The sequence below is a fragment of the Leuciscus leuciscus genome (assembly GCF_965113295.1).
Source record: "Leuciscus leuciscus genome assembly, chromosome: 20".
Classification (NCBI taxonomy): domain Eukaryota; kingdom Metazoa; phylum Chordata; class Actinopteri; order Cypriniformes; family Leuciscidae; genus Leuciscus; species Leuciscus leuciscus.
In genome coordinates this window covers 5,089,707-5,110,377 of record NC_138744.1, presented here as the reverse complement: position 1 = coordinate 5,110,377, position 20,671 = coordinate 5,089,707, and the positions used below count along the sequence as shown (strand labels likewise).

The following is a 20,671-nucleotide window of genomic DNA, read 5'->3' as shown; positions in this document are numbered from 1 at the left end:
TCTGACATTCAGTTTGGAGTTCAGGAGATTGTCTTGACCAGGACCACACCCCTAAATGCATTGAAGCAACTGCCATGTGATTGGTTGATTAGATAATTGCATTAATGAGAAATTGAACAGGTGTTCCTAATAATCCTTTAGGTGAGTGTATATATAGTACTGTGCAAAAGTCTTAGGCATGTTAATATCCAACAGTTATTTATATCTTTTGCTGTAGTGTGTCAGTAGGAAATATCAGTTTACATTTACAAACATTCTTTTTGCCATTAATTGTAATAATCCAGTGAGATTTGTGTATGCACAAAGAGTCTGACAACAGCCGGTATGATCTGATCTCACCATCATCGAGTCCGTCTGTGATTACATGAAGAAACAGAAAAAACTGAGACGGACTAAATCTAGAAGAACTGCGGGAACGTCTCCGAGATGCTTGAAGAAACCTTCCTGCAAAGCTACAGTACTGTGAAAAGTACTGGCACTCGTGTTAAAATGCTGTAAAGTGAGAATGCTTTCAAAAATAAAAATCACAAATTGAATTTATTTATGATTTAACTTCAATTAACTAATTCAAATCAATATATGGTGTAACGACCCTTTGCGTTTAAAACGGCTTTTGTCCAGGTACACTTGCGCATAGTTTTTCAGGTAGCTTTAAATACGTAAATTACATTTAAATTTAAATTCATAATTATGAATTATTTCATAATTCTATATATATGCATGATAAATACTGCAGAATTGAGAATTGTGAATAATATTGTTCTTTTTTTTCTCCCAAAAACAAAAACAAATCCTTTGGACCCCAAACTTTCCATCTGAGAAGGCAAAATTATCAAATTCCCCATCCCTAAATGATGGAAAATAGAGCTAATACCTAAAAATCAAGATATATTATTATATATATATATATATAATGCTAGCTAAAAATAACACCTAGCCCTTAATGTGAAGTGAGAGCAAAAGAACATAATGAGCATGAGTGTGAGAGTACAATGCAATGCAATCAACTGAAATTACGGCCCTTGGGGCCCCAGTTACATCTAAATGGGAGAAAACAGAGAATTGTTATACGCACCTTTGCACTTTAGCCACAATCGTACTGAAATGAGGCCACACAAACTGAGACTGCAAAAGGTAACCGTCAAATGAAGAAAAGCAGGTGTAGGAAACAATCCAGCTCACTAACAGTCTTCAGTCCTCTCAGTTTAGAATCCTCTCAGTTCTGATGTCAGGATGACATTTTCAGAGGAATCAAATCTTCCCTCACTGGCCGTCGAGTAAATCCCACATAACGTTGACTAAAATGTGCTGAAGAATTTCACGAATGCCCTTCTCTCTAATCATTCTCCCTGATGTCAGTGACATCATAGCGCCCACAGACTTATAAGCAGCCGCAAGGCATGCTGGGGGACCCAGAGCGAGGCTGAAACAGGTTGTAATGGATGACCTATGAGCAGAGATGGAGATGTTTCTCTGGGACAGGGGCAGCATTACATGCTTCAGCTCGTCGCTGATTGGTGGAGATTCTGGCCACGGCCTGCTAGAGGATTTTATTTAATCTGGTGTAACTGTGTGCCAGAACAAAACAGCACTCTCAAACCACACGAATCATAAATTTGTGCTTTTTTTCCCCCCCCTCTCGTCCTGATTTTTTTAAAGACAAGGGCGATTATCTTTGTAAATCTAATTCTGTCTGCTTTGCACAAGTATAAATTGAAACATGCAATAGCTTTAGACATACAGAACACAAACATGTTCTTAAAAATGTCAACATCTGAATAGAAACTAATTCTGTTTATGGTTTCCTTTCTCAGCACATACTAACAGAGACGCTCTACTACACTGAGCCTTTAAGCTGAAGCGAACTCACTGTGGATACTATGATACAGTGATGGTGCTCGACAGTAATACCATGGGATTTTGATATATACTGTATTATTGTACTAAATGATTATACTATTAACATACCATAGTTATTGTAAAAATGGTACCAAAAACAATGGTATTATCATGGTGTGAGAAAGAAAGAAAGAAAGAAAGAAAGAAAGAAAGAAAGAAAGAAAGAAAGAAAGAAAGAAAGAAAGAAAGAAAGAAAGAAAGAAAGAAAGAAAGAAAGAAAGAAAGAAAGAAAGAAAGAAAGAAAGAAAGAACATGGTATTGTCACAGTAAATACACCAAAAACCACTGTAATAATGATGATGACGATATAGGCCTACAATGTAAAAAAATAAAATAATACTAAAATAAAATGAGTATTACCATAATGTAAATGTTAGATTCTGTCGTTTTTTATTTTGAAATTATGTTCCGTTATGTCCTTGTTTGTTTCTGTGGTTACTAATATACACTACCGTTCAAAAGTTTGGGGTCAGTAAGATTTTTTTTTTTTTTTAAAAGTAGTCTCTTCTGCTCACCAAGGCTGCATTTATTTGATAAAAAAAACAATGAAAAAAAACAGTAATATTGTGAAATATTATGACAATTTAAAATGACTGTTTTCTATTTTAATATATTTTAAACTGTAATTTATTCCTGTGATCAAAGCTGAATTGTCAGCATCATTACTCCAGTCTTCAGTGTCACATGATCCTTCACAAATCATTCTAATATGATGATTTGATGCTCAAGAAACGTTTATGATTATTATCAATGTTGAATGTTATTTACATTTTTATTTCATGATGCTATGATAAATAGAAAGACACTACCGTTCAAGAGTTTGGGGTCAGTAAGAATTTTTATTTTATTTTTGGGGGAAAGAAAGAAAATAAATCAATACTTTTATTCATCAAGGATGAGTTAAACTGATCAAAAAGTTACAGTAAAGACATTTATAATGTTAGAAAATCTTCTATTTTAAATAAATGCTGTTCTTTTGAACTTTCTATTCATCAAAGAATTTTGGGGAAAAAAAAATGTACAACTGTTTTCAACATTGAAAATAATAATGAATGTTTCTTGAGCATCAAATCATCATATTAGAATGATTTCTGAAGGATCATGTGACACTGAAGACTGGAGTAATGATGCTGAAAATTCAGCTTTGATCACAGGAATAAATTACAGTTTAAAATATATTAAAATAGAAAATTTTAAATTGTCATAATAATTCACAATATTACTGTTTTTTTTTTATTGTTTTTTATCAAATAACTGCAGCCTTGGTGAGCAGAAGATACTTCTTTTAAAAACATTAAAAAATCGTACTGACCCCAAACTTTTGAACGGTAGTGTATGTATCTACTTATAAGATTATTATATTATGTTTGCCATGTATATATACTGCCTGTTCAGTCCAATCCCTTGTCGGTTCTCGTCTATGTTGATTTGGTTGTTTATCTATGATTATTATGACACATAATGATGTACTATATATATATATATATATAAAAATTGTATAACTACAGTACATATCTAATAATATAATAATAATTATCATCATCATCATCATCATCATTATTAAATCACCCAGTAGAACAGTTGGTAGCACTCATATACATCACACTGTGAAGCGTCTCAGAACAGGCAGACACAGGAAGTATCACAGCACAGTGTTCAGCCTGTGCACCGCAGTGATACGAACGTCATTAACACACACACACACACACACACACACACACCCTCCCTCATCCCTCGCTCCCACTAAACATGATGCAGACAGCCATGTGCTCCTGCCACATTTACCCTCTATACTTCCATACAGCAGCATCCAGGCCAACCAGACCTTCTCTCCAGAAGCTCTAGCAGAGTGTAAAATAGGCCAAACCCCTGAAGAATAAAGCTGGAGAATCAGTGCAAACTGGGGAACGGCTCTATCCTTCCACAGCTCACCAGGAAGATACTTCCACTCTCACAAACACACAGCGAGAAACATGCTAGTTCAGGCCGGACATAAACATCCTTAATAGTTCTAAGTTGTTTAAAGACTTTTAATGGATGGAGATTTCATTAAATGTTTTTTTTTTTAAGTCAACATGAAACATCAACTCATTTTACCTCAGATATTTCTTTTTTTTGGGAGGGGGGGGGGGGGGATACTTGGATTTTATTGATTGAGAATTTAAGTTTTAAGTAGAGTTATGTGAGATTCATGATGTGAGTCAAAAAGGATAGCCGTTTAAAAGGAGAAAAAAAGTCACTACATTTTGGTAAAAGATTATGAAGACAAAATTTAGTATTTTGAATAATGTGCACAGGTAATTCACATTAAGGCCAGGAACGTGGATTTTATAAGATTTTACACAAGTATTAACGCGGAAACACACGGCACTCCACAACAAACACCCTAAAGCAAGGTAATTCTTCAGACAAACAGTGTGTAATTATGCTTATTGGCGTCAGCTGGAGCGGCCCAGACAGATCAGCCCATACGCATTTTACAGGAAACTGCAGACGACAGGCTAAGCAATCAACACCAGAGTCCTGCAATTAACATCCTGCGCCGCTCGTTGGGCCCAGGAGGGAAATAAACAGGTTTGGAAGTGAAGTGTGACCAACTCAAGCCACATCAGAGCACTTCTTTCCCCATAAAGACCCATCAAAGAGCTCAGATCTGCATCACACACACACACACAGAGAGAGACAAGTTCATTTTAATAAAGACCAAACAATGTGCGTTAGATTTCGAATTCATGCTTTATGTATTTTTCATCATTCTCATTATCATCTGCCACATAAATTACTGTATATTGCCTCATAAACTAGGCCAATAAGTGGAATGTTTTGGCAAGCTTAATCGTTATTCTTTATAAATAAATTGTGTGGCTAATATTTATGAATATTCACCTTCCTGGTGTCAACGTTGCAGAAGTTTGGAATGTACGGACGGAGCCCCAAAAAGTATGAGATGGGAAGAAAAATAATACGTAAATGCTTTTGCGTTCTCTCGCAAACGTTTTGCGTTCCCAGAGAAACATTGCGTTCCCTCTCTAAACGTTTTGCATTCCCCCAAGTAACTTTGCATTCGCTCGCAAAACCTTTGCGTTTCCCCAAGAAACTTTGCGTTCTCTCGTAAAACGTTTTGCAATCGCCCGAGAAACTTATGTTCCCCCGCGAAACTTTGCGTTTCCCTTTGCGAGCAAACGCGAAGTTTATTGGCGGAACGGCACAGTTTTTGCGAGGGAACACAAAGTTTCTCGAGAACGCAAAACCATTGACTTATTATTTTTCCTCCCATGTCATTTTTTACCTTTATCATGTCCCATTAGGCTTAGCCTTACTTAGTTTTAACAAATTCTGTTTTTAGACTTTTATAGGATAATTCCGGTATTTAGCACTTTGAGTCTCTTTTCTGGTTTGTTTTGGATGAACTAGAGTGATGGACACAGAAATTTTGACGATGTTTTACCCTTAACGTTCGTTTTCACAACTGTACAACTCACCGAGTGGTTAGTGGTGTTCGTTGATGTTCCAAAACAAGTAGCGTAGCCAAATACAGTTTCTGGCGTGTTTTATTTGGCATTTTGTAAAATCTCATTGATTTCCCATCAAGTGGTCGGGAGTGTGCTAACGCTTCAGACTCAAATATCGAGCGGAAGTTTATACGCGGTTCTGAGGTATCTGAAAAAATAGTTCCACTATAGCAAATGGCACGGATTGAAATCATACATTGCGCCGATATATTTGGTTTTAATCATCAACGAACACCACTAACCACTCGGTGAGTTGCACAGTTTTGAAAACGAACGTTAAGGGTTGTTTTAAGGACATGTTTGTGCATGCCCATAGCCAGCCACTATGAAGCGGTCAAAGGCGATTCTAAACCAGTCAAAAAGTCGAAACAGGACCCATCGTCAATTTCAGTGTCCACCGCTCTAGTTCATCCAAAACAAACCAGAAAAGAGACTCAACGTGCTAAATACCGGAATTATCCTTTAAGCTCTTATGGGCTGTTTACACGACACTGTTTTCAACTAAAAACGTAAAACTTTTTATGCGTTTTGGCCGTTCGTTTACACGACAACGGAGTTTTGGGTGCCTTAAAACGCAAACTTTTGAAAACGGGTTTCAAAGTGCACGTTTTTGGAAACGGTCTCCATGTAACCAACAAAAACGCAAATCTCTAAAGACAATGTGCATTACGTGTTCAGTCTAGTGTTTCAACGCCATCTAATGGCCTGGCAGCAGAATACAGGGGGTTTTTTTTTGTCGTTTTCGCGATCTGTGTGAATGGGGATCATTTTGACAATGGTGTCGTCTCTACGCGGAAAACTCAAAGGAAAAACTTCTCCGTTTTAAGCATATCGTTGTCGAGTAAACGAACCCTCAGAGTTACACCGTGTCCTAACCAGATGTGATGCAAAAGATTCCAGCGACAACCAATTTGTCTGTCCACAGACACAACACGACTATGAGACGTGACAAAATCTAGCAAAAATCACAGCCAATCAGAAGAGTGTGTGGGCGGAGTTCATAAATATTTCATAATTTTAACTATTAAATACATACTGAGTGACTGAAACCATCTTTGTTCACATTCAGTTGACAATTTGAATGTTCTTGTTTCCTTTAATTTATTTTCAAGATCTGAGGTGAATTATCCACTGTTGCCTTCAGTAAGGTTATAACGGTCAGGCAAAATGATATTCAAACTCACATTAGACGCTTTTAACATTAAATAAAGCACAACGATTATCATTGCCATACTTTGTATGTTGTTGTTGTTCCATCCGTGACGTCACAGAAATAGAAATCATTTCGACAATAGAATCGTCACGTATTTGCAGCTGGTTAGAACAAAACCTCTGATTAAGGCGAGACACTACAGGTGAATAGGGTAAAATTTTTAACTAGCAGATATCACCATGAAACTTTCCCAGTTGATTACCTACATTAAGATGAGAAAAAAATGTATTACAAGTTTTCTGTAATTTAATGTTTAAATATGCAAATTAGGCAATATCTAATTAAATATGCGCTAATTTGTATATATTTAAAAAAACGAAATCTGAGTATTGGATAAAGCCAGGTTAAAAATTATTTTTTCATTGTGTTCACATATTAGATGGGGAAAAAATTACAGAGGGATTTATGGATATCTACTTTTGTTATCCTGTAAATCAGAATATACTGTCAATAGCCTTAAAAAAAATGATTTTCGGGAATAAAATGTTATGTATATCAGGCTAGGAATAATATATTTACAAATCCCTCTGGAAATGTCTTCATAATATAACTAGGTACAAGACTGGAAAGTTTGGTGTATATAGGTGCTACTGAAGTGGAGATTTCGAACTTTGAGCATGAGAGAAAGGTCATTTTGAGAAAACGGGCTTTAAAGATTTATCATCAGCCAATGAGATTGCGCATTCAGCCCTTTTACTTTCACGATTGGTTGCTGATAAAAAGCAAATGACCATATTTGGATCCGACAGCATTGTACAGTGAAGAGAGAGCTTTCCAGCGGTGCCTGTGATGACAGGGAGCAGACAGAGATCGCGGAGCGGCGGGATGATTTACAACGACAACTTTTGTTGAATTTATGCGAAATCTACTGACGCAAACAGACAAAGTGTAGTAAAATAAAGACCTAAATGTGTATTTCTGACTTTTTTTTCACCACAGTCTGAAAGAAGACATGCTATTGAAGACAAATATCCAAAAATCTCAAAATTGACCAGTAAAAAAAAAAACTATGTTTTTGCCTGCCGTGTCTCGCCTTAACATGAAAAAGTGACCTTTTATCACTCTTCGCAGCGTGTTATGCTTTCATATCTTATGTTTGAAAAGAAAAGAAAATTTTCAATATCATAAGGTTTTAAGGTAATTAAACTGTTTTAAGTTGATCAAATTGATCAATGTAAATCAAACCTTTAACGACTTAAATTCGCTCTTATTTCTTGCGTGGACGGCTGAAGGACCAGTGCCTGCGCCTCTAGAATGTTCTCCTGAAAAGCTGTTGGCGTCAATCATGACATTCCATTAGAACACAGTCATATCTTATTATTAATGTTACAAAAGTGGCTGTAGAAATCTAACATTCACAACAGGCCTTGGATCTCTTTAGAAGGCACGAGCTCAGAGTGAAATGTACAGTGAAATGCTTTTGTAGAAGAGAGGATGTCAGGTGGAAGAAAAATACCCACAAAGCACGACTGTAGCTCCTTTCAACACTCCTGTTCAATTTAAAGTTGGGTCGTTTCTGCACCAGTAAGCATTCTGCCCAGGGGATAGGCCTACTGAGCAAACCAAGACGATCTATTTTTAACTGCCATCAATTATGAAAAAAAAGCTCCAACAATAATTACAGTAACATGTACGGCGTGTAACACTTTCCTTTATGCGCAGCTGCGTTATAATGCATCACTTCACCAAGAAGAGAAAAACACATTTCGAGCAATAAAACCACGTCAATACAGTACGTCACAGCTTGTGTCTGTAGTGCACTTACAGTAATCATTTGGCCGTGATGTATGCTTGTACGGTCTGATGGTATGTTGTGAATGGACATTCAGAGTGCTTAATATTGCTGTGGAAAGGAGTTAGACTCATTACAGCTGAAAGAGAGACCATCCATCCCTCTACAGCACTGCTGATCTGCCTTAAACGGCTAATTCCATATCTGCTTACCGAACAGATGCCTTCTCACTTTATGCTCATATTACTGGAGCATGTGCACATCCTGACTAACAAAACGTACCAAAAACTAGTAATACCTTCTTTTTGGCCAAATTCTAAAGAAGTAAGCTTCGGAAACCATGACAAATGGAAAACCCTACAGGGAAGTGGGGGAAAAGCACTGAAATTTCAGGTGAAATTGCAATAAAATTTCCTGTTTTTTTGACTGTAGGAGAAAATAGACCAAAAATGTTGGCTGAAAATATTAACAGAAACCACCATATGAAATGCTCAAATAACAAACATTGACTCTCAGATTTAAAAAAATATATATAATATACTGTAAAAAAATTTTTATTTATTTAATTTAAACACCAGCTGAGTGTAATATTTGGCAAGATAAATGATTAATATTGAGGTCAATATTTCTACTTTTTTCAATATATCTAAAACTAAAAAATTAAGACAAAATACAATAAAATATATAGATTATAAAAAACTAAAATTACACAAATAAAATTGAAAATCAGAAATAAACTGAAATAAAATGTTTGATGTGTATTAAAACTAAAATTAAAAATGAATCAGAAATATTTAAATCAATTATTTTATTTTTTTACTAATAAAAAATGACAAAAGTACAAAGCAAAATTGCTAAAACTTAAATTGAAAAGTGCAAATGTACAAATAAATAAATACTACAATAGTATATATAAATGACACTGATTAACAATGCTTTTTTTTTAAACCTTCATTGTAAAATCATGGCAATTAAAGCTACAATATGTTTTTTTTTTCGCCACTAGGGGGGCGCTAACCTCTTACAATAACAAAGGCGTAGGTTGATGACGCAGTGAATAAGCGGAATCATGGAACTTGTCGTCATGCCGATGGATCTAAAAATGTTTATGGATGAGTGAATACATTGATGTTTTTTAACATGACTGTGGTGTGAAGCAAGGGAGTGCTAATGAGAGACAGATATCAGCGCCACACGCGAGTCCCGCGGATATAAAGGGCATTTCATTCTACCGAACTACACGGAAGTGCTGAATTACTACTCATATGGGTCAGTTTATTTGACGAATTAAACTTGGTTTCACTTGGTCTACACGATCATACTAAACTGCATTTGAGTGTGTTGAAAGTTATAATGTTAATCTATGTGTTAGTTTGTTGGCTATATGAGACAAGCAGTAAGCTAGATCAACATTAGAATAACATACTGATCATATTCTAACATTTCGTCATGTTGAGCTATATAACATTGATTAGTTTTATGTACATTTGCTCGCCTTTCTAATAAAGTACATGCAAGAGCGGCGTATCTGTCAAGTATTGAAGATCAGTGTCAAGTCGAAGTTAGTCGCGGACCTGGAGCTCTCGGCATCTCGAAAACGCCACGCCGATATTAATCCTCGTTTTAGTTCTCCTTTTGTCCCAAAGTCTGCTTGCCATGATCCATAATGTTTGAACCGACGAAACAACAACAGCATGAGCGTCCGACTAGACGTAACGCAGTTGTCCACGTCTGTCGCCATGGTTACTATGGCAGTACGAGCGGAAACCAGGGATAACGCGGATATTACGACATTGACAGGCGACAAGTGACAAGTGACGGGCACTATTTAAAATTGTGAATTTCTCTGAATTTGACTAATTCTTGGAAACATTTAGGATAATCTAAGCACACAATTGAAAGAAATATATAAGTGGTTTTTGGATATTTTGATACAAAATTCTTACATATTGTACCTTTAAAGGAAGTTAGTGTAATGTCTTGAAAATCTTGAAATTCATAATTTATGGCTCCAGAATTCTCAGTTTCAGCCAAAATATTTTTGCATCACTAATAACGATGGCGGAAAACTACTGTATGTTATCATGGTGAAAATTTGTAAGGTTAAGCACATGTCTAAAAATCTCTGGACTCTTTGCACTAGCAGATTGACGACGGGTACCATAGACATGGCCGTCCCAGCTGGTGGTCTCATTGGGAGACGTATTTATAGAGGCTTGAGGTCCCTGCTACATCACCCCAGGCCAGGAAACCATGCGTGGCTGCGGCCTGACTCTTCCCATCTGCTCCATCAACACAGACACACACACACACACACTAACTATATGAGCTTACGAGATGCTACGTCAGCTCTGCTCTCTGATTCACTCAACATCACTTCAGTCTGACACGATTGAGAGTGCATGGGGCGGAAAACAAACCCATTAGAGGAAGAGAGAAAGAGTTAAAGAAGACCCAGGTGTCCATCACAGCTACGTGAGGGACTTTAAACACAAAATGTAGCAACACTACTAACTTAACAGCATTTTTACTGGCTCAGTACTGCCTACTTTTCCTAACTACCCAGAAAAACCTTTTGAAAAAAATCTATTTTACAGGTTTTGCATGGCATCATTTGGCCCTAATGGCAATAGGATGGCAGATCGAGAGCTTTTGGAAACCGAGCTCTGAGACGTTTGTGACGTACGGTCATCGCTGACTAACCTTATCTACTGATTTTAAAACGTCCTTGAGTTCCTCCATTGCCGCTGCAAACAGCCGAGTGTCGAAGCGACAACCAAGTATACTCACGGGTTACCTGAGGCATTACATTAACGTTGCATGAAAAAGCTAAGCAAAACTCTCTGGGATGATTTCTCTTAGTAAAGGACAAAAAGCTTCATGTTTTTCTGCAGCGTGGCTTCCAGCATCCTGGGAGAGATAACATCTCTCCTGAAACCCAATGACATGAGTAAACACATATTACACAGGCTCTCAGTAATGGACTCTGACCACAGAGAAGAAAATGAGAAACAGAAGAGAATAGCTATCAATGGTAAACCGCGATCACCCGGCATCCGCACCCTTCCGAGGCCGATCTCATTCACCCACCGCAATCGCACACGAACCCATCTGTGACGGCACGTGCCTGGCAGCCATACGGCGCACACACTCCCATGTCTGCAAAACACTCAGATAATGAGCCTCATTCTACTGACACATGTGGATGGGTAGTCAACATGAAACAGTGCTAGCATTAGCAATCAAAACATTCTACAAGTACTTTAAATAGATGATACTAATTATTTTAGAATTATTCTTCTGTATAGCTGTTATGATCTCTTTCCATATATAAACATAGACCACACACTCGTACACTCTACTTATTAAAAGAACGTAATAAGTCTCTTATTCACACTGAAGCTACATTTATTTGATCAAAATACCATAAAACAGTAATATGTGGAATATTGTTACAATTTAAAATATCAGTTTTCTATTTGAATATATTATAAAAGTGTAATTTATTCCTGTGTTGCATCAATTTTCAGCATCATTACTCCAGTCTTAAGTGTCACATGATCCTTCAGAAATCATTGTAATATGCTGAATTGCTGCTCGAGAAACATTTCTAATTATTATCCATGTTAAAAACAGTTTTTGCTGCATAATATTCTTGTCCAACAGTGTATCTAAACAACATTATCGAACAATCTACTATCTAACAATTATAACATTAAATTACTCAAAAATGGTGATATGCAAAGATGTTCTATGGTACAAATCACATACATTTCAAACGGACTGGAACCGAAATTAAACTCGTCCAGTGGATAACAACAACAACAATAAATCTTGTCATAATGGAATTGAATTCTGGGTAAATATTAACTAATTCGGCCGTTAGTGTTATTAGTCGTCTGGAGGAGTATCACAGATAAGAAGCTCTTTAAAAATCAATACCCAGGGCTGGATATTTAGGGGGCTTCACATGATAAATGAACATTTCAGAGGTCAGAGTTTGACCTTCGTGGGACGTCACACAACGGGGTCATGGGGTCACAAAGCTACAGTGGTAAAAACAACAAGAATGAACGTCAGCAAGCTATTAAAGTTAGATGTTTTGGAATAGTCATATTTCCAGATCTGCTACACAAAGTCTAGAGAAGAAAATGCAATGAGATACAAAAGTTTGAGGTCAGTAAGACCATTTTTTTTTAAAGAACTTAATACTTTTATTCAGCAAGGACACATTCAATTTATCAAAAGTGACAGTAAGACATTTATAATGTTACAAAATATTTTAAGCTGGTCTTTTGAACTTTGTTTATCAAAGAATTCTTATAGAAAAGTATCACAGTTTACACCAAAATATTAAGTAACACAACTGTTTTTAACTTTGAAAATAATAAGAAATAATGTTTCTTGAGCATTATTGTAATGCTCTTGCGTAATGCGTAATATAAATAATGTTTCTTGAGCAGTAAATCAGCATATTAGAATGATTTCTGAAGGATCATGTGACACTGAAGACTGGAGTAATGATGCTGAAAATTCAGCTTTGCATCACAGGAATAAATTACTGTTTAAAAGTATTTCTGTACTTTTGATCAAATAAATCACTTTTGAATGGTACAATAACTCAAATAATATATTTTGAATAATATGGGGAACCAAACAATTGATGGGCCCCATTGACTTCTATAGTGTGGAGGGGGAAAAAATACTATAGAAGTCAATGGGGCCCATCAACTGTTTGGTTACACTGAAAAAAATGATTAGTTGAATTTAATAAAAAAAAATTATCACACAATTGATTTTAGCTACATTTAAACAAATGCATTAAGTTGAACTAAAATTGATTAAGTTCAACTTAATGCATTTGTTTAAATCTAGCTAAATATCTTCTTTTGTGTTCAGCAGAAGAAAGAAACTCATACAGGTTTGAAACAACTTGAGGGTGAGTAAATGATGACAGAATTTTCATTTTTGGGTGAACTTTAAGATTTTCCTCCTATATAAAAGACCTCCATAATCAAAAATATCTCAAATTATGCTCAGATTTAGCAAGATACCAAAGCCTGCAACAAAAGTCAGAGATCTCAATATGAACTCAAATATTTCTCATCAAATTCAACCAAGACCAAACGACTATAAAGGCAACTGGTTTGTCACTCTTTAAGAGTGAAATGTAAACACAAGTTGTGTTTCGAAACGCTACTTTAGCTTTCGTATTCATTGCATGAAATTCAGAGATAATACTGTGACAAAAGCGCTTTGGGAAGAGAGACTGATACGTGACTGATAACCGCGCGGAGCATCTCGTGACAGGTGGAGGAACACATGCTCTATATATGGCTGGGACCATCAGTAACAAACAGCTTCATAACATCAATCCAGCGAGAGCAGAGGGAGAGACAGACAGAAAGAAGAGCTGGTCTTTCTCAACACAGAGTGTGGGATATGTGGGATAAGGACATCTGCTCTCTTTCATGCTCAGAAAGCGCAACTGATTCCCTGAAAGGATGATGGGAGTTTGTTTGTGGAACATCCTAATGGCAGAGAGCTCTTCCTCAAGCTAGAAACTACTCCTCTGCACCCTCAGATCTCTTCATAGGACGTCCTGTGAAGTTTAAAGTGAACATTTAATCAAAATGGACAATTCTTATTTTTTCATGGAATATTGCCGCGTTTATTATAAATGATTTATCCATGCATATCATCATTTATTTTTTATTTTTTTTAATGAATGTGCCGTTATGATTTTTAATTAAAATAATTCCCCTCCCAATTCAACACCATCTCTTCTGTTCTCTGATGATGCGTTTACTGGCGCGAGGGTGAGACATTTGGACAACCTGTCAATCACATGAGATCACAGTAATAGCAAAATCCAATCAAATCCCAATGGACAAAACCAAGTCTCACCCTCATATTTCTTCTTGTTCAAGAAGCCGTTTCACTCGCCCATACCGAAGACTCCAGTCTTCAGTAACACATGATCCTTCAAAAATTATTCTAATATGCTAATTTGCTACTCAAGGAACATTTCTTATTACTATCAATGTTAAAAACATGTTGTACAATCACGTATATTGCAAACGGACTGGAAGAAGGATCCTGTCAACCGAAATTACAATCGTCCAGTGGATAACAACAACAATCAATCCTTTATTTGATAATGAAATTGGATTCTGGGTAAATATTAACTAATTCGGCCGTTAGTGTTATTAGTCGTCTGAAGGAGTATCACAGATAAGAAGCTCTTTAAAAATCAATACCCAGGGCTGGATATTCAGGGGGTTTCACATGATAAATGAACATTTCAGAGGTCAGAGTTTGACCTTCGTGGGACGTCACAAAAACGGGGTCATGGGATCACAAAGCTACAGTGGTAAACACAACAAGAATGAACGTCAGCAAGCCAACTAAAGATTGATGTTTTCCAAATCTGCAACGAAGTCTAGAGAGAAAGATTCCCAACAAAGTCCCACCATATTTCTTTTTCTTTTTCCGTTTCATCAAAATAGGGAAAACTATCGTAATTTACATTTCATGCCAACTTTACCAGGAGAGGCAAGAGGTTACTCTAATGTGGATCAGGGAGATCATTTGAGTTTCCTTTAAGCATCAACTATGATGTTTCTCCAGAAATTCCTGATGAAAAATGAAAACAGCTGACATACAGAAAGTGGACAGAGCTATACAATGAATGTGAATAGCAGCTCAGATCATTTACCTTTGGAAGAATTTAATCAGAAATGTTTGAGTTCATATTGGTATCTCTGAATTTTTGGCTGCAGACTTTGAAATCTTGGCAAATGTGAGCACAGTTTGAGACACTGTAGAGATCTCTTTTGAATTGGGAGGAAACAAGAGATTTGAGGGGACTTTGTCTCAGGAGAAACATCTGAGCAGCAGTCCCCATTTATCCTCCATTTATTCACTAATATCCATTGTATGGACGAAAAACCCCTGACCCTCTGTCCAAAGTAGTAGGTACTACATTTGAATTTGAACTTACTCCGCGAGCGTTAAAAAAGTATGTTCTATATAGTATGAATGAAATTGAATGAAATCAGATTACTGATTTCAGTTAGTCCAAAATGCCGCCGCTAGAGTTCTTACGAGATCAAGAAAATATGATCATATAACACCGATTTTATCATCACTGCATTGGTTACCTATAAAGTTCCGTATTAATTACAAGGTATTGCTACTGACTTATAAAGCCCTAAACGGCTTAGCTCCAGTCTATTTAACTGATCTTCTATCGCCCTATAATCCATCGCGCTCTTTAAGATCACTAAATTCAAGGCTTTTGGTCATACCTAGGATATCCAGAACCACCAAAGGAGGGAGAGCATTTTCACATTTGGCTCCAAAACTCTGGAATAGTCTTCCTGATACTGTTCGTTGCTCAGACTCGCTCTCCCAGTTTAAAACTAGATTAAAGTCGCATCTCTTCAGCCAGGCATTCATATAATCCTACAGTTCAAACTACAATCCGGCCTCTAGCTCATAAATGCCAGAGGAGAACTGGCCCCCGACTGAGCCTGGGTTCTCCCAAGGTTTTTTTTTTCTCCATTAAGGCACCTGATGGAGTTTTAGGACACTATTAGGTCACTTGATGGAGTTTTTCGGTTCCTTGCCACTGTTGCCTTTGGCTTGCTCAGTTGGGGATATTTTGGGGATATTTAATTTAATTTTATCAATCAATAAATTCCTCTTGAAACAAACTTTGTTGTATTATTTTAATTTAATACTGTGAAGCTGCTTTGATGCAATCTGTATTGTGAAAAGCGCTATACAAATAAACTTGACTTGACTTGACTTACTGTCAAGTGACCGACCAGCATCAGTTGCGCCAATCCACTGCCATTCATAAATCCTCTCCCGTGGCCTCGTGGGATAGTGAAGTGTCCATCGAATGCACACCAGTAGTAGTAGGTCATCCGGGGACTTTTCGCCCCACTGTTTTTCAAATGCATTCAGACATACTATTCTGTTGGCATACTATACAGTAGGGAAGTATGCAATTTCGGACGCAGCGTGAGGCGTTTCATCAATTACCTTCTTTTGTGTTCCACAGAAGAAAGAAAGTAAGAAAGAGTGAGTAAATTATGCCAGAATTTGAATTTGAAAATGAGAGAACTATCTCTTTATCATTGCTTTAAATCTCAAACTGCTCATAAAGCTCTGCTCCGACACTGGAAACTTCATTCATTCACCTCATCTGCGTCATTTGACAAGTAATCTCAGACGGCGTTTACAGAAGCCTCATGAATAAACTCACAATAATCCTGCTGTTCTCTCTCTGTCTCTCTGTGCGGGGGACATCCCTCTCTCTCTCTCTCTCTCTCTCTCTCTCCCCTGCAGGTCTTCCTGTCTCACACATCACCCACAGCATTGATCAAACAATGTTGCCATGGCGACCCAGCCTCACAGAGCACCGGGCTATAGTGGGAAGGGATATTCCATCTAAGAGAAACTTCAATTGTGATTTATCTCTCCTGTTCTTCCCTGTATCTTTCTATCGCTCGCTCTTTTTCTCTGCAGCGACCAAAATGTATTAAGCCAAATGATACACAACATGGTCATATAGCACAGGCTGCATCTTCGATTAAAAGAAAGAATTGTGAAAAACACTATTTATTTAATCATACATTGTCTGTACAACAGGCTAGGTACTAAAATGTTGCCAGATTCACGTTCATCCGTTTCTGATAAAAGTGAACGTGGATTTAGCACCACTCACTGGACATTTCACTTTGACAGTGTCGTGAAGCACGTGCAAGGACTGAAGTATGGAGTGTTATTATGAAGTAATATCATTTTGCAGAAATGTCGCCTCAGGCACGTTTTTTCCAATGAGCTACAAATTGATGTTTTTATGCAAACTATAAAAAACTTGGTTAACGCATTAAATAAATGAAGACTAATAAATAGAATAAGACTATAAAAGTGATTAATGTATTATTGGATAAATCTCAACAACAACAAAAAAAGAAACATAATTTGCAAGATGAAAAATTAAACCATATATGAGCCATTAGGGGTTTTTTCTCCCACATTCTGTCATTATTTTCATGATATTTTCTATTATTTTCAACTAAATCTGCAAATTTGCATGCTTAATTGTTATGGAAATAAAATGTCATAAAATCTTAATGATTATTTTTTCTTTGCATTTTGAGGTGAAATTACCATGTTTTTGTGCAACTCAAAATTGCAAAAAAAAAAAAAATAATTCAACAATTATGCAAATCTAATTTATATTCGGAATACAAATAAATACTAAATTAAGAATCACGATTTTTTTTGTTTCAAATGGAGATCAGGATTCTCCCACGATTCTGAACATATATAACTAAACAAAATAACATGTAATTTACTAGAGGTTCTGACAAAATATGAATTACTGCACACACTTTAATGAATGATTCAATGACTGGACGAATCAGTGCTTTTGAACAAATCTCTTGAATGAATGATTCAATGACAAATGCATTTTTAACATTCACTTGTCGCCACCTGGTGACGTAATCGATACAAACGTTATTTGAAGCGCTAAGTTACTCTATTTTGATCACTACCGTAGGCATTAGTGTTTATGCAGGGTTGCCAACTCTCGTGGATTTGGTATGAGACATCTTTCAGGCTCTTTCCCACGCTCTCACGCTGCCCAAGTACCCTGGCAATCCAGAGTTCTCGCGAGAGCACAAATTGAATTTGCTCAGCGAGTTACTCTGGTGTCGAGTAATGATGCTCATTAAATATGCCCCTCGATCTGAGCTGCACCAATCACATCGGGTTATCTGATATAGGCGGGCCAGAGGCGAGCTAAACAGAAGACGACAGCGCTGTGATGTCGAAGTCATTAGTAAACATTGCAAGATGGCTATGGATGAACACCAGTTGTTTGAAACGGCTTTGGCCGCTACAATGAACGAGTTAGACTTGGCTTTTTATCTAAAAGAGGAACAGAAGACGCCACTCGAATCGTTCCTTTGCAAGAAGGATGTTTTTGCTGTTTTGCCGACCGGATACGGTAAGAGTCTAATCTACCAGTTAGCTCCGCTGGTAGCTAAGCGTATGGGGTTTATTGTTGTGATTGGTCGTAGTGTTATCCAATTGCGTGCAGTGAGATTTTCAAATGCATGCTTGGTGCCGCCCTTCAAGCTGGACGGGTTTCATTAGTCGACGCCAGACCATTAATCTTTCAGATTTAGGTCTGGATTTCCAGGCTACTGCCCAAGTAAATCTCACTCCAAATTAAAAAACCCAACGTGATGTGCAGACCGTTTGACATATAACATCAAGGATCGCGAGAGCGATTCGAAAGCTGTGTGTGGTATTTTGATGTCATAGGATGCCATCTGCGCTGCGCAGCATTAAGTCGAACATGTATTGACAAGATACAAGTTTTAATTAAACCAATGAAGACCTGCAACCTCTTGATTGGACCAGTCTGTACCAATCACATTTTGTTACTATATGTTTTTTGGGTTTTTTTTGCATCCGCTCTGGTTTTGGCAGACAGCTCTGTTTGTTAGTAATGGGTCGGCATAGGGAAGTAACCATTTCCTGAGAGAAGACTTTGCGACGTCGAGTGAGCCACGATTCATGCCGTTTTGATGATATTACCTTGAGCCATTTGCCTGATGTTTACCACGAAAACACAATTTGGAATAACCACTTAAAACTCTTTCTATAAAGAACACAATCATCATCTAAATGTCTCAGTGTGACGATTCTCTAAAATGCAGCCGGTGCAATTCAGCAAAACAGCAGAAGTTGGCAGCCACACCTTGCCTCCTCCAATCAAGCGAGGTACAGGCTTCAAAGGCATGTGAGAATGCACAGGAACAAAGAGATGCTTGCACAGAACCCCTGGTGCGAGTGAAGTCTAGTGTGCTGATTTGCTGAGTGTGTATTTGTGCTGGCGGAGGAAGAGACTCGTGTTGTAGACCCCTGGAGTGAGACGATGGCCTCTCTCTCCTCAACACTTTAAACTGCATTAAACACACCATTCAGTCTCATGCCCTGAGGTCCTTCAGATGGTTACGGTGAGGTACAGGACCACTACCCTACTAATCCTAGAGCTGTTGAGATGTGGAGATCATGATGCTGATACATGTATGTATTAGTGCTGTCAAATCGATTAATCGCGACTAATCGCATCTAACATAAAAGTTTATGTGTATATAATATAATATATGTGTATGTATATAGTATATATGAAGAGTTCAGATGCAAAAGCCTCTAAGTGCCATCTGAAATTTTCTTCTAGAATGATAATTTTTATCAAGCTCGTATATTTACGTTCAGTAATTTCACTTTAATGACAATTAATAGGTCATTTTCATTGCCATTTAAGTGAAATTACTGAACTAAAATATACGAGCTTGATAAAAATTATCATTCTAGAAGAAAATTTCAGATGGCACTTAGAGGCTTTTGCATCTGAACTCTTATATATATATATATACACACACACACACACACAATCTTATTCAATATTTAATGCAAATGATAGCAAACTACATCTGTTTGCTATCATTTGCATTAAATATTGAATTAGATTGTGTGTGTGTATATATATACAAATTGCTATATTGAAATTTGTATATTGATACAAACTGCTCACTATCTGTGTGTGTGCGTGTATACGTATATACACATTTACACACACACATATATATATTATATATATATATATATGCATACATAAATGTGTGTATACACAAATTATATAAACAAACTTTTATGTAAGATGCAATTAATCAATTTGAAAGCACTAAATACACACACACACACACACACACACAATCTAATTCAATATTTAATGCAAATGATAGCAAACAGAAAACACAAACTACTCACTTTAAAACAACTTTTATCAACAGTCAAAATCTAAAAAATAAATAAAATAAATCTAGATGAGAACTAACAAATAGAACCAAAAGTTTTGTAAATTACTGACAAGTTTAATTTGAAAAAATATATACATAATTGCAACAAATAACCACACAAAATTACAAATAAACACATTTTGTGGACAAAATTAACCATGACAAAACAAAAAGAGGTGGAAATATGTTAATGGTGCCTCTGAAGAATAATATTAATTTGGCAATTCAAACTCAGATTTTGTAGATCATTTAAGTCTTAGCTATAACCATAGACATATACTCTAAACAAACACACACACACACACACACACACACACACACATATATATATATATATATATATATATATATATATATATATATATATATATATAACTAGGCTATAACTTATCATTTAATGATAAAATACTTAAATTCTGAT

The 20,671-nt window shown here is 36.6% G+C and overlaps 1 protein-coding gene across 17 annotated transcripts in view; it reads right to left on the bottom strand.

Moving 5' to 3' along the window:
* Nucleotides 1-20,671, bottom strand: part of rims2a (regulating synaptic membrane exocytosis 2a) — a 204,284-nt gene that overhangs the window by 125,650 nt on the left and 57,963 nt on the right. The window lies entirely within an intron of this gene.